Genomic DNA, 19,248 nt, shown 5'->3' on the forward strand with positions numbered 1-19,248 from the left:
CATTCATCATTAGGCTTAAACTTGGATGCATCCAGAATCGTGCACACACACACACACATACACACACACCCACATCCACACACACATAACACCACCACTTCCACCACCACCAACATGATCACGTCAGCATTTAGGGCCATAAAAAGGATACTTAGAGTTCAGTTTGTTCCCTCAGAAATGCAACAGAGGCAAACAGCACTGCACCATCCAAGCATTTCCTCATTGCTTTATGATCCATTTTCACTATCCAGTGAAACAGATTACCACATTAGCAATCTCTGTTGTATTTTCACACAGCTTAAATGTGCTGTGTGTTTTTGTTGCAATTAGCTGTGTTTAGGTATTGTTCCTGGGAGTGTGCTTGCATTTGCCTATACAACTTCTTAAGTGTGCTTGCAGCAGAAATATATTTAGGTACATTGACATATTATAGTTATAATGAACAAACAAACAAAGTAAAAAAAGTTTTGAGAGGAAAAACTAAATCTAGTAGGAAACATGAATAATGCATATTGCAAGTATGGAAACTTTTACAGCTTAAAGATCATCTCGTTGAGAGAGAGAGTTGAATAGACCTGTTTTAAGATTATGAATTTCCATTTGCCTTCAAGAAAAGTAATTGAACTAAGCGAGAAGTAGGTAAGGAGTCGATCTGTGAATTAAGGAATGAATGAATGAATCTGTAATCTTGTAATCAGAGAACAACTAAAGGTGCAGGCATCAATAGAGAGTTGTTGTATCTCATACTGATATTATCTGTGTGAATCTATACGTTATTCAAGCCAATTTCACAAAGTTACACAATTTGAAACCTGGACAGACGCACTGAATTGAAAGTATCAACACAGGTTCAGTCAAACCACCTGTTTCTGTTTTCAAAATATGTTTGGCTTATTTTTACTTATCAGTGGCAGTGCTCTTCATTCAATAAATAAAAAATGTGTGAATAAGCGAGCAACAGAGAGTGGTGCACACAGCTCAGAGTGAGGCAACTGATCAAATGTTTTAATTATACGTGTTATGTTATTATGAGAAGTATAGAGTTTACAGTATTGTGACACTGTCAAGCTTCCAAAGTCTAAGTAGATCATGGGAAACACTAACTAACTTTTAAAAGGTGGAGGGGAGGGGTAAACAATTAATAATGTATATGATCATATACGATAAAATGATTTAATTATAGTATTCATATATATTATAAAGTATTCATAGGCTACCAATCATATGCTGTTACCAAATGAGATCTGCACCAATAGCTGAATACCACAGTGGGTGGACATGGGTTTTACGAAGCAATATACATAAATCAAATATCCTGGCACTTCTTATTGAATTACCAGAAGAATAAAGCAGGAGAAAATGTACAAATACTGTGTTGCTAAGCTGGGCACTAGTTGTTGATGCTCTCATGTGTACAGTGACTACATTGATGCTGGTAATTTGCTACACTCACCTGTTTATACATCACTCTGAGTCGTAGGCACCACAATTAGTTCTACATATGACGTTTCAATGAAATAGGAAAACAATAGCTCATGCCAGAAGATGTTTCTTCCTCTGATTTTCTGCAGCGACCCTCCTGCTTCTTTGTTTTTTCTTACTCTAGCTGCCTTAATCTGTCCCCCCAACAAGCCTTTCTTTTCCAATTGCCTCCTCCCTCCCAGAAGAAACCACAGAAGCCCCAGTAGAGACTGATTGATTTCCGCAGGTCTTTGCTCTTTCCTCACTACTTCCTAACCAGAGTGGAGGATCATCAGCTGATGTGCTATGGCCACACCATATCTTAGTTCCTTAACTAGTGAGTGTGTGCTTATAGGTTTGGCTTAAAGTGTCATGAAGGGAAAGGGGGGAAGGGATTGATAAGGGACATTGTCAACCAATCGGTTAAAGTGACTAGAGGGAGAGCCAGAGTTGTGAGGTTTAGAGTAAAGATATTGGTGGTTGTGAGATAAAGATAAAATAAAGTATGTGAGTATTTTTGTGTTTACATTTGTGTGTATTTGTATAGACCCAGCAGTCAAAAGACCAAAAGTACACAGATTTTACTTAAATTTTGTTTTGTTGTCCGAATAGGCTGATTTCAGGAAAACATCCTAAACATCTCAAAATGATTAATTATGTTTGGGGTGGAAGGGTCAGACAATTTCAAACAGATAAGAACTGTAGGGGGTCAACAAATAAATTAATTGAAACACAGGAACCCCCATTGTTTAACTGTCTTGAGGATAGTTGCATACAAATAATATATCTTAAAACATGCTGCTTCCAGCCCTGTTTGACCACATAAGCCAGTAAACTTTTTTTTTTAACAAACAGTGCAGAGAAACACTCAATATAAAGAAGCAAGAATATGAGTTTAAATAAATATGAATATGTCATTATTGGCTTAAATGATCATAGTTCTGGTTGTTTCACTTCACTTCACAATGTAAGTCCCAGGCGATGTAAAGCTCCGTCAGTGCTTCTTTATAAAAATCCATTCTATGTTTTCCCTGGTACCTTGCACACAGGCAGCTACGGCTGCACCATATGCTGCACAGTACTGAGTACTGCCCGCACCCGTTATCCACATGAGAGCACCACTGCGTCAAAAATGGATATACAGAGATTTTTCAAGAGGAAAGTAAGTCATCATCACTGCTGGTAGTAGTGATTAGTTAACTCCAGCTAACAGCAGAGAGCCCCCCCGCCCCCACTCGCTCGCTCAGAGCGACACACGCAGTGAGATCAGAGCTCGTTCACGTGAAGCAGCCGGTCAGTGACTTTGTTGAAGAACAGTGGAAACAGTGAAAACACAGAGTTTCTCTGGTTACAGCTTTTCAGTGATCAGCGCAGAAGCTGCAGTTGGTTTGTACCGAGCTGGAGTTTCTGTGTCCTCCTCCACTGACTTGTCAACATGTTGTGCTCAGTACAACACGAGACGTGACAATCACAGTCAGGACTCAGTGTTAAAATAAGCGGAGCGACACGCAGACATGATCCGACACCATCGATTCATAACCAAACACATGACGTTTGTCACCTAAATCATCCCAATAGAAAATTAAATATGAACGTGTACTAGTTCATTTTCATCTGCATGAACTGAACTTGGAACTAGTTCATTTTAAGTGTGATCTGGCACAACACTGAGTATAACTATATATACAACTTTATAATATGTGTTATCAAATATGTTTTGCGGCTCCAGACAAATTTTGTTTGGTGGAAGAGGGGGCAATATGACTCTTTTGTTAGTAAAGGTTGCCGACCCCTGGTATAGAGTAATTTGTGGCTGAGGGGTAGAGCGGGCATCCTCCGACCAGAAGGTAGGCAGTTTGATCACAGTCTTCCCCATCTGGATGCCGAAGTGTCCTTGAGAAAATAAGTGCTGCTAATAGATGCACTGTATGAATGTGTGTGTGAATGGGTGAATAGCAAACTGTAATGAAAAGCGCTTTGAGTGGTCATCAAGACTAGAAAAGCGCTATATAAATACAAACCATTTACACTCTAATTTGTGATGCAGACAATCTTTTCAATTTTTTTACGGAAATCAACAGGGATATTAAAAGGAAACATTTTAGTCAAGGTGCACCATTTAATCCTTACTTGATAAAGGATGTAGGAAGAAGAGACATGATTAGAAAGGATTGAGAGCCAAGGGATGTATATGAGCCAAATCAGCCTGACCCAAAAGATTTTGGGGTTCTATTACTATATTTTAAGTAATTTAAATCAGTATTTTAAGCCCAGGGGGCCAGTGCCACAAAAATATTATGATGTTAATCTGCTAACTTGATATATTTTTTAAAAACACTCCTCAAACCCACAGTATGAAACTTGTGAATTACAGACTTGTGCTTTAGAGGGAAGGTGGCAGGTGGTTGTTATACTGAAGTGGAGAGCAGTATTATGTGTGTAAAAATGTACAGTACAGTACAGTACAGTACTTGATGTAATAAAATTACATTATTTTTCCCTGAACATTATCTAATAAACAGGGGAATTAGATATGTTATGTGGCTTTTCCAAGCATTTAGACAGCATTTAAGTCATTGCTTACAGAGGAACTCAGCAGGAGCACAGTCTGGTCATGGTAGTGGAGATGCATGGTAAGGAAATCTTCATCAGAGTCTGCCACTTACATGATTTTCTACCCAACAACCAAAGAATCGAGAAGTACAGATCACACCACATTTGGCAATCCACTACTAAAGAACTCCAAGGAGAATTCACTTGTCTACCTATCCCATTTGTTATTTAGCATTTAAATAACTCGTACACAAGAAAACGAATAAATCATGGCAGTATAGTTTAACCTGAGCATAAATTAGTTAGTATTGTAGAAAAGGACATTATAGGCTAATAGATTTACCATCTGAGCAAATTGAAGGCTACAAATATTTTCTCCTCCTTTCTAATTGTTATCTTTTTCTATTTGTTGTCTGCTGCTGTTTGCTGCTGTTAAGGTCCCAATGCTGAAACTGCACTATTATCTGAATCTCTCTTTTTTGGGAGATTCTGTTTTCACATTAAGATGCAGAAAAGTTGATCATACTCATGTTTAAGTCTCTCCCTCAACAGTGGGGTTTTTAGAATGGACCGGATAAGTTTTGAAAATATCCTTCAAAATTTGCTTTTGATTGCTGATTGGATGGCTGGTAGTCTCAGTTGACATTCATGTTGTGTTACTACTACTTGAATTAGCTTCAGCACTGCTCAAGACGATGGACACACCGGTCATCAGGGGATTCAACAAGCTGTCGAACCAGATTGTGTTCATGGCTCCTCACAGAAACCTAAAGAGCCTTTGCATGGAATCTGTTGAGCAAAGTCAAACAGGTGCTTAGAGGAATAGTAAGTCACACAGGGTTACCGAGAATTTAAGTAGCTATTTTTCAAGCTGTCCTTTTTGAAGGAAGTGAAGTGATGTAATTAAAAACTGTCATTCTGACAAGTATACGTCCCTTTGATTCTTAACTTCACAGAAAACTAAGAAACAGACAAGAGCCATCCGACAAACATGAGGCTTCCAAGAACTGTGTTTTTAGGTAATTGAAGCTCATGAGCTATGATAAATAGTACATTGTTATAGTGTGATCGTATGTATTACAAAGTTTGTCTGTTGTAATGATGTAAAAACAACAACATAATCTTTTATGTTGTAACGTGATTCTGATCTGTTTTCAGTACACCTCTGCACTCTTCACACAATGACTCCACCAACATAATCAAAGAAAGAATGACAAAATATGAATTGGAAAATACATTCTACACAACAATCAGTGGTTTTGAATGAGCACACTAATGGCCTCAACTCATAGATGCATTTTTGTCTGGATTTCCATCACTGAGAGTTGTATGTCTCTAGTGCACGCAAAGACGGACGAATACATAAGTTGATATATGCTTACATATGCAGACACAAACTCTGTTACACACACACACACATACACAAGCACAAAAATTAAACCAGTCGTGCCTTTCTTAAGGGGCACTGCATCAGGAGAACAATAGTTTTGCCCTACAGACTGCCTCTATGAAATATAACCCCATTCCCACAGCCAGGAACCTGTAGTTTTGTGATAAATCACTCTCTGAGTTGCTATATACAAGAGGAAAACATGCATAACCACGACCTGGGCACAGGACACAGCACTGCTGCTTGGAGCTCTCACTGGATTAAAAAAAAAATCTGTGCATAAAACTTGTGTTTTCTCATCAGTGTTTCCCACCTCGCTTCGTTTGAAGTACATGGTTTAGAAAACTCATTGACCTGACATGGCTCAGTAGTTTGGCTTTTATTACAATCTGGGGACTTTCTCTTCAAGGAGGATCTGCCTCTTTTTCTACTGGGTATCACAGTTCCTTAAGAAAGGTTAAATCTTAATTCTTAAAAATGCAAAGATCTTAACTATTTACACCCGAAAAGGGATGTGAAGAGCCGTCTCACTTCCTATAGCCATAGTGTTTTTGAATGTACACAGTCAAGCACTGGCTTCAGACCAGCTTCAAAGGTGAGAAGCGCTTGGCAGACTTCAACAATCTTGATCTTAAGTAATGTTAGCATGTTCACGTAACTAGATAAAAGTAGAATTATCGCCCTGCAGTTGTATGCCTCTGCCAACCAGTCCAGTTTCAGTCTACATGAGTGTTTTCCCAGAGTCATGTGAGGTCAGTGTGATCTTGACCATTGAGCACTGAAATCTAATCAGTTAATCCTTTAGTCTAAGTGAACATTTGTGCCAAATTTGAAAGGATTCTCTTGAGGTGTTCTTAAGATGAGCATTGGCGTGTCAAAAAATAGATTCATGAGGTCAGTGACAGTGACCTTGATCTTTGTCCAAGTGAATTTGTGTGCCAGATGTAATAAAATTCCCTGGATATTCCTTAATATATCATGACCACAAGAACTGGAGGTCAGCACTGTTAAGGAAGTTCTCTGGAAGCTGGTGAAAGGAGAACTCAGGCAGCAGCTGATGTCTTATGCAAAAGATTTTAATGTAGACTTGATGCATCAAGGAGACCAGAAGGTGGAACAATATACAAACGCTAACAGAGTAACATGAGCAATTGTCACCCCCAAGTCTGAAGATGTCTCCCACAGCATCCCCATATATCTTCCTCTACTTGCGTCTCTATGTTACATGTAGGTGTTCACATCCTATTGGATAGTTAAGAGTTAATATGCATTGCTAAATCACGTTGTGTCCTTACGTCTTGCCACTGGTGAAATACGCAAAAGAGTTAAAGTTGGTGAGAGTTGAAGTTGGTGCCTCTCTGTGTGGGGCGTCTGAGTTAGATCTGAAAGTCCCTCAAAGTAGACACTACAATGTACTGTTGGTTGGCCCTTTATCTATAACCTGACCTTGGGTACTGCTTGGAGAGAGAAGGGAATATCTGTGGAATTAGACAGACACTATTCTCCTGTACAGATATAATGTAATATACATCAAAAATTCCTCAACAAGCCTGACCTTTGACCTTTGATCACCATAATCAGTTCATCTTTGGTCAGACTGAACTTTTGTACCAAATTTGAAGAAATTTCCTCAAGGTGATCCCGAGATATCGTATTCACAAGAATGTGGCGGTTTGAAAGATGGTTGGAGAGATGGACAACCCAAAAACACATGCCTTCTGTCACTGGCTCTCACTGGGGCAGAGTGTCCACAAGACATACTGGGAAATTACACTGACGTCTGTGAAAATGAGTAAAAGTTTGCAAAAGTGCATAACATCTTTAAAAGGGGGAGGGGTGAGTTAAACAATTAATAATGTGTATGATCATATACGATGAAATGATTTAATTATAGTATTCATATATATTATAAAGTATTCATAGGCTACCAGGCATATGCTGTTACCAAATGAGATCTGCACCAATAGCAAACAAAATGCCTGAATACCACAGTGGGTGGACATGGGTTTTACGAAGCAATATACATAAATCAAATATCCTGGCACTTCTTATTGAATTACCTGCAGAATAAAGCAGGAGAAAATGTGCAAATACTCTGTTGCTAAGCAACACAGTCGTTGTTGATGCTCTCATGTGTACAGTGACTACAGTGATGATTGTAATTTGTTACACTCACCTGTTTGAATATCATAGGCACCACAATTAGTTCTAAATATGACATATCAATGCCCATTCATTCTCACTGCAAAATAGAACCAGTCCACTTAGCCTCTGTCTCACTGCATTCCTCCAAGTTGAATGATTTAGAGCAGCTGTGAATGTACAAGTTCCAGCTGAAGTATTCCTCATCATCCATCCACCTGTATTTTAGCTTTTAGGGTTTAACCCGAACCTTCCTGCACCTGTTACACAACATGGATGGTGTGTTTGATTTGGGACACTTGTTGTTGACACCAGAAGCTGCTGATCTGGCTCTTTGGTTAGACATGGATCAATCATGTGATTAATTATAACTTCATCATGTGACTTTTTTGCGCTCTGTTATGATTTTTACTTTAAATGTAGTGAGTTAATACCCAACCATTTAAGCCTTAAGTCAGCAAAAAAAGAATCAACCTCTTCCTGTGACATTACCAGCTCTTTTGTAGGCTGCTGAAGAGAAGGATATCCCCATCCCACACAGGCCAGCACCTCCAACTCCCTAGGCTGTGATTATAAAGGACGTAAAAGACATAGATACTGGGCATGTCAACGTTTTCTGCTTGCGATCTACAATTGAATTGCATGTGTTCTTTGTTCAAACTCGAAAACAAGTCTTGCAGTGGTCTTAATTCAAAGGAACAAATAAGTGTTGATATATAATGGCACAAACGTGTGAAAATGTAAAAACCTGAAGACTTCAGTTTTGAAGGTGTGTGGGAGAGACAGCTGATGCAGTCTTACGTACCTTAGTGAGCCTCTGTTACAGTTATATTATAGCTTAACATAATTAGCCACAAATATCTCTTAAAGGTGTCGAAACAATTGGACAATGTTTCCTATTTGGGTGAAGTTTCTTCCTCTCAAGGCCTTTATCTATTAAAGAAGCCATCCTTAAACTTCCCCTCTGCTATCCTCAGTGGTCAAACCAACATAGCAAACAAAGAGGTGCTGTGGGAAAAAGTTACAGAGCAACAGCAGCTTGATAGAGACAAATTATAAATTGAATTTCTATCCTCGAGAGGTTGATGTTTTCATTAATTTGTTCTCACTGCAAACACTCATTCTTTAAATCCCCCTTTGTGTCCTTTTTTATTGTTTGAAAACTTTAATACCGAGCCATATTAATTAATGGATGCTCTCTCAGCAGTGTGTATCCAGGAGGAAGCAGAGGAAATGCAGGACATCTGGGATCTATTTGTTGAGAACAATTTAAGTCACTAGGCAGCTATTTAAGATATTGTCACAACACTGGCTCGCTTCTTCCTTTTTTCTATCTCTCTTGTCTCGCTCTTACTTTCCCTTCTTGTATTACTCTGTGTTTCTCATCTTCTGTCATATTGTCCCTTACAGAGGGACTGGGGCACAGGACAGTCCTGTTCCCAAAGGTTTCTTGGACTATTAACAATGAGGAATCAACCTCTGTCACAATTCAGTCAAGCAGGTATTTGCAATTAAGCTTTGTTTAACCATCTTTCAGAGAACAATGGGGGGTTCCACATCAAACTAGTATGGTTTCAGTGCTAATGATCCTCTGGAAGTGCGATACTACTGTAACCAAAAATGACCATGGAAAGCAACAGACAGTAATAATGGACTAACGAGCTGATTTATGGTTGTGCTCTCAAAAAAACAAACACACAAGTTTTCCTATCACAAAATAAAAGAATCTAAAATAAAAATAGCAGAACCACCTGGTTACTCTGACAACTCGTCTATCCTCTGCTCATTTCCTGTTCAGATGTAATTCCGCTGATTTCACAATACAGTTGTTCTCATTTACAGATGGAATCATTAAAGTAAATGTAATGGGAATTGTCATGTAATTGTGTCTCATTAATAGTACCTGTTAATCAGCAGTCACTCTCAAGCTGCTGTGCTTCTCTGGCAAAAATGATGCGATTGCAACATTGACCAAATCAGCACAAATCCAAGTTAATGAACCCAACTACACTGACATTTAAAATGAGTCCGTAGTCAAGAGTCAACTCTGCAACACTTCCCCTCCAAACCACAAAAGCTCCAGTTTCCTCAAACACAATGAAACACCAAAACATGTTCAGTCTGATGTGTCCTCCTTTGTCGTGGTCTTCAACTGATTAAAAAAATGTGCATCCATGGATTATAGTAAAAAATGTTTATATATGTTCTGTATACCTTAAATGATTGTTTAAAAATCAGCCAGGCTCTATAGTGTTTAGTGTAGACCTGTCTTAACCTGCTGCATACCTCACCCACTTTGCTTCTCTCTGGGTCCCCCCTCGTCACCACCTCATGTCAACTCTCCTCTTTCCCTCGCCATCCCTCTTCCAGAGCAAGTTCTATTTAATTGCATGTCATAATGAAAGCTCATTCAATCAGGAACAATCCAGTGCTGCCTAATCAACTTAACAAAGTTCTCCTTTGATTTTCAATTATCTTCTTTCGGCTCTAGCAAGCTTCACTTTAGAGCCTTATTTAATACCTCCATTGGTTGACATCAACCCATCCACAGACAAGAACGTATGGATGGGATTATCCCACACATATAATCACACATCTAGAAGCTGATGCATGCGTTAGAGGTGCCTACACACACAAGTTGGGACAATTCAATTGGTGTCTGGATACGACAAGCTACATTTAGTATTGTGATCCCTTTGGATAAACTGGGTTGGGGTAGCAGCAAAAAGCACTAACAGATACATTATTAATTAGTAATTATATTATAATTATTTAATTTAATAAGGGCTGTACTTATGGAACAATAAAAAAATCTGGACTAGATGCATTATCCTCCAGGCCATTTCTCCAGTGGTATCTGGAGGCACTGGATAAACGGTATGTATTATCCTTCCTTGAACTGCCCAGGGCCCTCAGTTTGGTTTTGGTTTGGAATAACTTGAAAGACAGATGACATGGAGGCATCCTGCGCCAATCATGTGATAAGCTTCATGCTCCACCTTGCTGCTCAAATCATGTGATATGTCTCATTCTCCACAATCTTCTCGAGTACACACCCTCCCAATTTGGAGGTCTATTTAAGCTACAAAAATCCCCCCCATCTCTCCCTTTGCTTGCCCCCGCAGTGTCAGTGTTGCTGCATATACTTACAAATATTTGCTCTTCACTCCCATTGTATCTACGTAATCATATTTGGAGGAGTGATGAAGTCAGAGGCTAGACACCAAACACGAACTATGTTCTGCTGCAATAAACATTTCAAACGTGAGTTGTCTGACTGAATTTTGTGAAAATAAATACATGGGATACATATCACTCATGCTGTCCAACCTTTTTGTCGGGTCCATGCAGTTAACAATAAATAATTGATGAATGGACTGTATTTGGAAATGCTTTTTAAATTTGGGTCAAACCAAAATAGCAGAATATACAAAAAGAAGCACTATAAGCATTTTCCGTAACTTTAATTAACCCATGAATGCATCCCTAATAGCTAACAACACTAGCTTAAGGTCTCTCCTGGATGCTCGCCACAGCCATTTTTGTAACGCTGCAGGTCAGGCCATGGACACGCAACATTGTGACACACTGACAATAATCACCTGAACATGACCACAAGGGCAACAAGTGGAGACTGTATGCATAATATGTTTGACTTGGGCTGGGAACAATCCGTGTGTTATGACCATATTGAATGTCTCTTATTCTCTGTGTTGCACTCAACAGCCAAGGAGATGCATGGCTTTTATTAGCCCCTGACAATAACTGTCAGCCAGCATTTCATATTCAAAGTAATGTGTATAATTACAGTTTTACGACCAGACTCTGAATACATTTAGACAGCAATTTTATTTCTGAATGTGATGCTGTTCCACAGATTATCAATAGTTAATGTTCTCCCTGTCTTCCAATGGATAGTCAGCGAGAGCAAGAGAATGTGTGAAGACAGAGAGCGGGAGAGGGAGGTATTAACCCTGAGAGAAGAGAAGTTTATTCTCTCTATTAGGCTTAGCCGGTCAGCCACATTCTAACTTTATCGCGTGTAGATCCTGTATTTATCAGGTTGAGAGAATAATTTGATGATCAGTTTTTTAAGATCTTCAGGGCCAAGTTTGTTCAGAAATAGACAGTGTATTTACATTCTGTACCTTACTGTCGTACTATGTGACATGTTCCTTGAGTAACATGAATACACACATTATAGTCTATTGGTCTATATAGTCTATCTATAGTCTAACCCTAACGCCCAATGACCACCACATGTGCATTCATTTCCACCTGAATATAATCCTCAACAACAGTACTATTTCCTCCTGTTTGAGTTAATTTTCCAGCAGTTAAAGGAAGAGCTGAGGCTTGGGGCGGCTGTGGCTGAGTGGTAGAGTGTTCGTCCTCCAACCAGAAGGTCAGCAGTTTAATCCCCAGTCTTGCCCATCACATGCCAAAGTGTCCTTGGGCAAGATACTGAACCCAGATGCTGAACCCCTCATAAAACAAAAAAAGTGTTGCTAATGTATGAATGTGTGTGTGAGTGGCAAACTATGCTTTGAGTGGTCATCAAGACTAGAAAAGTGCTATATAAATCCAAACCAGTTTTGTTTTTATTTGAAATAATGACACATTTTTTTTAATTGATTATGTTTTATTGTATTTGATTTAAAATTAGATTAAGTTGAAAAGCCTTGGAAGATGCTACGATGCTAGCCTTAAAGACTGTGAGCCGGTCCAGCAACTGAAGCAGGATGTCAGCAGTGGCCTTAAGAACATCAGCTTCCTGGTAAGATAAAGCTCTGGTTCTGACTCTTTGGCCTGTTCCCCCGACTGATGTGGCCACACACAGTAGTCGATCCCCTCACAAGAGTTGAGAACATGGAGACAATGATGGTAAATGGTTTTGTATTTATATAGAGCTTTTCTAGTCTTGACGACCACTCAAAGCGCTTTACATTACAGTTTGCCATTCACCCACTCATTCATACAGTGCATCTATTAGCAGCACTTCATTTTTCTATGAGGGGCAATTTAGGGTTCAGCATCTTGCCCAGGGACACTTTGGCATGCAGATGGGGAAGACTGGGATCGAACTGCCAACCTTCTGGTTGGAGGACAACCGCTCTACTACTCAGCCACAGCCGCCCATGATCAGCTCCTATGTGAGAAAGTGGTTAGGAGTCTCAAGATGTCTGAGCAACATTGGCCTGTATGGATACAGCATCCTTGATCTGCCTATCTCAAGTCTTGTATAGGAGTTTAAATGCACCAAGGCAAGACTGGAAATGACCCTCTCAGAGTCATGAGATAAATCTCTAAAGGCTGTTGGATCATCCCTAACAACAGGACACCGAGAGAAACAACTCATCATGCAAAAGCAGCCGTCCAGTAAGCTGACATAGTTTTTTTTTGGTAGTTTTTTCTTACTCTTGTTGAGGGTTAAGGTCCACAGGATCTCGCACCTTGTTAGGCCCTATGAGACAAAGTGTGATTTGTAAATATGGGCTATACAAATACAATTTGATTGATTGATTTGATTGATGGAAGCAAGCAGGATTAGGAGGGGTCAGTTGGAGCAAGCCTGAGACTGGGAGATGTTGGTCGACGTGGCCTAGCGGCTTACAGTCCCATCACAAATTGTCACTACTGGTCCAACAGTACAATGGGAGGATGCTGTTGATGAAGCGAATGAGAGGAAAAGGCTGTGGTATGCAGACATGGTATTTGAGGCAGAGAAATGTGGCTGGAAAGCAATAGTTTTCCATGTTGAGGTTGGCTGCAGGGGTTTCATTGCAACATCCACCATCAGCTTGCTCAAAGATCTGGGGATCCAAGGACAAGCCCTAAAGCCATAAAAGAAACATCACACACTGCAGAACGCTGCAGCCAATGGCTCTGGATCAGGAGGAAAGATCCCAACTGGGCCCCAATATGCTAGGGACATGCACCCAGGTCTGATCAACCTGTGGGGGGCCTGCCTTAAAAGAGGATGTCTTGTGATTAAAAGGCCTAAATACCTGATGACGCTAAGGTACACAACTGAAGATATGTCCCTAACATCCGCTGGTGGTCACTTACATCCAATAACATCAATTGGCGGTAGGCATAAATTAGTGCGGTAGAACATACAAGGGATATTCTCCATCTTGTCCTATGTTCTAAAATCAGACAGTGTCTAGTTTAAAAATGCTTAGAGTTAATGATGTCTGATCTACTGAGCAGCCACATGGCTTTCATAGTACTGCCATACAAGCCAGTAGCCAGATTTACCTTAAGGCTGAGGTGCACAACTGAAGCTATGTCCCTAACATCCACTGGTGGCTGCTGACACCTGCTAACATCTACTGGTAGTTGGTAACCTAAATTGTGCAGAAGACCTTCAAACACCATTCAACATCTTGTGCTAAATTCTAAAATGAAAAATAAGAGAACAATTGTTGGTGTCAGATGTTGCATGTGAGTGTGGCCTTGCTGCTTTTGAGGTTTTGAGTCATTCTCTGTCTGTTATGGTTGAAAGAGATGCAGCTGCCTACACACACACACACACACACACACACAAAGTCTTCATGCATCCACAGATTAGCTTAATTGTCATATAGTCTTTTTTGCATCTGCTCCAGCTTGTCTCCATCTTATTTACATGCTTAGGGAAGCAAAATGTCATTTCTACAAAGGGCCGGTGCAGCAAACAGTGTTTAAGATATTCACTCTCCTCTTCTCTTACCTTTCACTCATTACGTTTCCTTAATGCATGTAGATTTGCTTTCTGCCCGACTGAGGAAAGAAACTCAACACTTAACAATGGATTTTCCCCCATGCTTTTTCTGTATGATGTCTACCCATATATCACCCTAAATTTGAATAATGCTGAAGTTGATGCTCGCTCTCCCAACCCTGTGTGTGTGTGTGTGTGTGTGTGTGTGTGTGCGCGCACGTACAGGGGAAAGCTCTCATTTCTCATTCATCATGCTCATGACAGCAGAGTCCTACCTCCTCATATCAGCAGTGGGAGAGGGTATCATTCAAACATTCTGAACAGACACACATGCACAAAACCACAGTGCTTTGATCTAGTTACAAACTTGACCTTTAGTTGAAATGATTGTTGGTAAAAAAACATTCATCCACCTAAACACACACACACACAGACACACACCAAAGCACATGTCACATCACATACACACACGCCATCCTTTTAAGATGCACATATACACAAACACACACACACACACACACACACACACACACACACACACACACACACACACACACACACACACACACACACACACACACACACACACACACACACACACACACGCACACAAGGTAGTAGAGAGGGTAGTCACTGTAGCTTATGGCAGTTGGTGAAATAAAGTATGTTGAAACCTGAGTGGTTGGTGTCTGGCTGTGTTGGGAGACCCCCAGTGGCAACGTCACGTGCCACACACACGTCACCTCACATACACTCACTCCATAATTTTTTAGATGCTCATATCACACACACTCCCAAACACACAATTGAGGACGTGGAAATTGAAGACAGTGTATCAAATGTCAACACATTAACAAAGACTGTAAATAAATCAATCAATCAATCATCAATATGACGTCAAATGTATAAAAAAAAAAACATCAGTCTCCTGGGTATTTTAATAAAATTGTATGTTCATATTTTAAGCATAAATTGTAACAATTGTATATTTGAATGGTCAGTTTAGTAATAATGGCAAATGGCTCAAAATAAGATGTCTGCTATACTGCCTGCTGTTTAATTGAATACAATTTGTTCAGGTTTGCTTATTTGTCTGTGTCCATGCCTGTAAGTTGTCTGTAATAAGATACAGAGTGCATTCAAAGTTTACTGCATGCCAAATACTTACATGTAATTAGATTAACATATAATTAAATAATTAAACAGTTGGAACAAATCGTCCAACCATAACATTTTGTCCAATGACCCTAATAGTTGCATCCTTTTGGGCACTAAGAGAAGCAGGTATTGGATACATTTAGGTCTCCGATTTAGATCCAACCTTTGCTGTGAAGCCAGTCGAAGCTTCACTTGCAGACCAAAATACAGAACCATAGGTGTTGAATTCATCCAAAACTAAGATAAAAGGGTGAAAATAAACTTTTTTTTAACATATTAATGTTTTATCAGGTAACTACAAAGTGTAATTTTGAGCTTTATATTCACACTGCAGACTGCAAAGCTGTGCAACACTGCCCTCTCTGGTTCAAGGATTCAAGTCAGTCTTTATTGCTCCTATTACAATACCATATCCCGCAGTGAACAAAGTCAGCAAAACAAGCTTCTCATTAGGTGGTAAGTTACACTTTAGCTTGGTTTACTAAGATACACTTCTGTAGATGTGACTAACCAGTTTTTTGTGTCCACAGACATGTATTTTTTTCAGCAGTTCTAACGTAAGGATGAGAGCTGTATGTCCACCCAAGCTTTGTAGTGTTGGAACAGTCACTCCCCTTACACTGTCTATACAGAGAAAAAGGAGCACGATTTTGACTTCAGCAACCCTTTTTCTCTACTGACAACTTTCAATGAAATAGGATAAAACATATAAAAGCAGTAAAGCATCAAAAATAAAGGAAATTCTGATGAGATGAACATAAGTTGATGAAAAATGTGGAAAGAAAAACAAAAGGATTATAATATAGAGAATAGCAACAAGACAGAAGAATGTAAGGAGCTAACAGGGAAATCGGCTGAGTGAGCACAATGGAAAATGATGGTGTGAGAGAATTAAAGAGAAAGGGGGAAGACAGAGTGTGAGCTTGGAGGAAGACGATGCTGATGAGAGACTCAGCAGCCAGCGTAATAAAGCATGTTAAGTGCAAGCCACCAGATTTACAGGGCCTTTACACCACAGCCGAATGTGCCATCATTTTTCCTCCCAAAACGTTAATGTCGCACAGGACTCCCATAAATACATCACAGTGCTAATTTAAGGGTCCGCAATGGAGAAACCCCTCCATTGTTCTCTCCTGAGACTCAAAAGTACCCTGGAATAATGGGGAATTTTACAAACATGTGGGAGAGGGTGTTCGCAATGGCGTTCTCGTGCCTTTGCAGCCCTGGTTCCACGATGGCAGTAAAACACACAACAAACAAATTAATGTGAGAAAATGGACTTTTCCTTAGATTTGTCATTCCAGCAGCTCTGCATAACAAGTACTGATTGACAGTCATTGTCAAAAAATGTTTTTTAAAATAATTTGTATCATGCATAACTTGTGTGAGATATGTTTGGGTTTACCTGGCTAAGATTATTACATTATCTTACATTAACACACAGGAAAAGGTCGAAAAGAAATGGAGCGGAATAATAAGCATATATACTCATAAATATGTACATATGCTTTTTATAGCTCCCTTTAAAGTCCCAATATACATCCCTCACTTACAAGCCATTGTCTTTCTTTGCACCTCTTATTATGTGACGCTGTGTAATTTTGTGAAAAGCCTCCACTGGCAGAAATGAAAACACCAGTCTATTTATCTAATTATATATACACATATATATAGACCAGTATCACAAGTGAGACTAAACAAGTTAATGACATGTCTTATTTGTGTATTTTATTTCTGTTTTGTGTAATAAAGGCAAGTGGAGGGGGAGTCAACCACTCTGGGAAGTAAACAGAGTAAGAAATGAGAAGGACAGCTTTTTTAAAATGTTGTCTGTATGCCGGTGGAGGCTTTTCACAAGGGTAATGCATCGCAACCCTTACACAGCGTCACATAATGAGAGGTGCAAAGAAAGACAATGGCTATAAGCGGGGATGGTCATTCGGCACTTCACAGGGAGCTGATGAAAGCTTTAATTAAGTGTCAAACTGTATCGAGGCTGGGGGGGGGGTGCACCACTGAGGCCCTACTCTGGGTGTTTCTTCAAATTCATCTAGAGACCAGAGCCTAAACTGTTGGCTAGACTGCTGTGCTGAGGGACGAAAACACTTGCTCTATGCACACACACTGTATACACCACACACACCAAAGGAATTAAAAATTTACCATGTTTTGTAGCCTTTGTTTCTTTTGCAGGCCTGAGTCAGACCCGAGTTTTTTAGTGTCGTCAGCTTTTCTCAGTATTCTCAGCACTGCTACGTAAGCTGCACTGATGTGGTTATGGAAAAGTACAAGGTATGCAGCAAGGAGCTGGACATTTCTCTACCTGAATTTTTGCTGGTCAGGTAGAGACGGAGAACCAGGTTTTCTTATCTAACAAATCATAGTAAGCAAAACTTTATCTATGCAGCACCTTTCATTCAGGAGGAGATACAGAGAGATGCCTGAGTCAACTTGTTTTTTTTTTTATTGATATCAAATTTGTTACAGATCATGCAAACAACTGGAGGGTTAAGGTTTCAACAACCTCTTATCCAAAAAACCTCCCAGTCAACACTGCACTTCCTTCGTTACTCAGAAACCCACAAAGTTGAGTTAAGTGGTTGTTGAAAACATTGTAGGACTGACAAAGATTCTCCATTTATTTGTAGGATTATATTACCTCATTAAAATAAATGAACAGTTTTATTTCAACCACTGTGGTAAGTGGTGAGGAAGCTGCTAGGCTCCCACACTGCACAGTTTATATACATGTTTTATATGTTGGAGTCTGAAGGAATTTTTAATATATAGCCATTAGTTTGAAAACTGGTAATATGTACAAGTTGTTATTGGACTTCTTAAACAGTCTTATGACATGTTACTCTCCTCAATCAGGGCCTGGCTGAAGACCCTCATCATGCAGACATTCAACAGCAAAGTCCTCTGTCTGTGATTTCTGAAAAATAAACACATGCACCAGCCTTTGTTGTTGGTATCATGTCCATATTACTGTGAACGTTTTCTGTATAGCAACACGGTGCGAGTCCTGGGAAAGGTAGACTCCTGCTCTATGTAATCCAAATGCAAACATAACATGGATAATGCTTAAAAAAACCTGTATAAAAGGTTTGATATAAATCAAATTTGCAGGTCAGAGAGGAAGTGATGGCCATTTAGAGACTGTGACATATGGAAAGCAGGTCACTTATTTTTCCCCATTCTCTGGGAAGCTGAGACTTTCAGTTGTGAGAGAGCTCTGTAATTAATAGCAACATGGAGAAGACAACATTAGTTTTCACTTATGTTGTTCACATTAGAAAACACCTAAATGTTGCTAAACATTTACCAGCAAACATTTAGTGAGCAAGATGTTGCTTTTTTGGAACAATGAGGAGTGTGTGTCATTTGCAAACTTAAAGACCTGGATTTAATATTAAATGTTGGATTGAATATTTGTGGCAGTCTATTAATCCGTTAAACCATGTTGGTGATGTGCAATGTGTGAGTATTTGATCAGGCAGCAGACGTCTAAAACAGCAATTGTAAATGTGGAGAGGAGCCAAACCTTCTCGCCCATTCTCACATCTCTCTTTCTCTGTCTTCTCTATCCTGTGATCCTTCCTCTCAATCCTTCTTTCTCACGGCTTCTCCACCTCACTTCTGTTTTCCCTCCCCAACCTCCTTTTTTTCCTCTTTCCTTTTCTTCTCTCTGTCTCTCTCGTTCTCCCCACTCCCCCTCGCACCTCAGTGGGAGGAGACAGCAGTAATGACCACAATTAATAATGGAAATAAATGCAGAATTTTAAAGCTCGCTGGGATTTTATTCTTATTGAGTCTTATTTATCCTGCACAGCTGTGC

General features: G+C 39.7%; 1 protein-coding gene across 5 annotated transcripts in view; it reads right to left on the reverse strand.

Annotated features, from left to right (window-relative positions):
* The window catches only part of rbfox3a (RNA binding fox-1 homolog 3a), a 488,647-nt gene that overhangs the window by 308,690 nt on the left and 160,709 nt on the right, over nucleotides 1–19,248 (reverse strand). Inside the window, exon 1 of one of the 5 annotated variants that reach the window (XM_035146622.2) lies at nucleotides 12,965–13,004. The exons of the other annotated variants lie outside the window; for them this stretch is intronic. The gene's annotated coding sequence lies outside the window, so the exon portion shown is untranslated. Of the gene's footprint in view, nucleotides 1–12,964; nucleotides 13,005–19,248 lie in introns of those variants that run through there. 5 annotated transcript variants of the gene reach the window in all.

This window comes from Hippoglossus stenolepis, chromosome 21 (assembly GCF_022539355.2).
Source record: "Hippoglossus stenolepis isolate QCI-W04-F060 chromosome 21, HSTE1.2, whole genome shotgun sequence".
In the NCBI taxonomy this organism is placed as follows: domain Eukaryota; kingdom Metazoa; phylum Chordata; class Actinopteri; order Pleuronectiformes; family Pleuronectidae; genus Hippoglossus; species Hippoglossus stenolepis.